Genomic DNA, 1,333 nt, shown 5'->3' on the forward strand with positions numbered 1-1,333 from the left:
ATACCATGAGACAAAGTGTATGTGAGTTGCTTTATGGAAAGTGAATTTGCTCTGTAAACTTTCACCCAAATCACAATTAAAAAAAAAAAAAAAGTCCCAGGTCAGATGGCTTCATTGTGGTACCAAACATTTAGAGAAGAATTCACCCCCATACTACTTAAACTCTTCCAAAAGATAAAGAAGGAAAGAATATTCCCTAATTCATTTTACGAAGCAAACATAACCTTGATATCCAAACCAGACAAAGACAACACAAGAACAGAAAATTACAGGCCAATATTTCTTATTGATAAGGGGCTCTGGTGGTATAGTGATTAAAGCATTAGGCTGCTAACCAAAAAAATTCAGTGGTTCAAACCCACCATCTGCTCCACAGGAGAAAGATGAGGCAGTCTGCTTCGGTAAAGATTACAGCCTTGGAAATCCAATGGAGGTTGCTATGACTCAGCATCAACTCAATGGCAGTGAGTTTGGTTTTGGTTTATTTCTTATGAATGTAGATGCAAAAATTCTCAAGAAAATACTAGTGAACAGGATCCAATAGCATATTTTAAAAGTCATACACTATGACCAAGTGGAATTTATCTCAGGAATGCAGGAATGGTTCAAATTAGAAAGTCAATCAACGTAATACGCCACATGAAAGGAACAAAGGAATAGAACTACATGATCATCTCTATGGATGCAGAAAAGGCATTTGATAAAAGCCAACACCCTTTTCTTGATGAAAACCCTAAAGAAGATTGGAATAGAATAGAAATTCCTCAACATGATTCAGAGCATATATGAAAAGCCAACAGGCAATTTTAAACTTCATGGAGAAAATATACTTAGTACAACTATATTTGAAATTAGGGAAAAGATAAGAGTACCTGCTCTCACCACTTCTATTAAATATTGTATTAGAAGTCCTAACCAGAACAATAAAACAAGAGGGGAAAAAAAAAAGAAGAAGTATCCAGATAGAGTACTACAGCTCTTTTAGGATTTGCCTAGCAGGTTTTTCAGTTTTTCCTGGAAGACCCTCCCATTAAAAAAGAAAGAAAGAAAGAAAGAAAAAGTATCCAGATTGGAAAAGAAGTAAATTATCTCTATTCATGGATAAAAACAATAACAAAAAAACCTCACTGCCATCAAGCCGGATCTGACTCATAGTGACCCCTCCTTGAGTTTCCAAGGCAGTATCACTATGGAAGTAGATTGCCCAATCTTCCTTCCAGGGAGTGGCTGATGGGTTTGAACTGCCAACCTATTGGTTAGCAGTTGAATGCCTTAGGCACTATGCCACCAGAGCTCCCTTTCATGGATGATATGAATCTACATAAAGAAAATT

At 36.4% G+C, this 1,333-nt stretch overlaps 1 non-coding gene across 1 annotated transcript; it reads left to right on the plus strand.

Moving 5' to 3' along the window:
• Positions 1-965: 965 nt before the first annotated feature.
• LOC122150133 lies at positions 966-1,027 on the plus strand. The gene has a single exon (XR_006163502.1). It is a non-coding gene; the product is annotated as a U7 small nuclear RNA (small nuclear RNA).
• The last annotated feature ends 306 nt before the right edge of the window (positions 1,028-1,333 follow it).

Source organism: Orycteropus afer, unplaced genomic scaffold, assembly GCF_000298275.1.
Source record: "Orycteropus afer afer isolate SDZICR_OR568_19922 unplaced genomic scaffold, OryAfe1.0 scaffold00093, whole genome shotgun sequence".
Lineage (NCBI taxonomy): Eukaryota > Metazoa > Chordata > Mammalia > Tubulidentata > Orycteropodidae > Orycteropus > Orycteropus afer.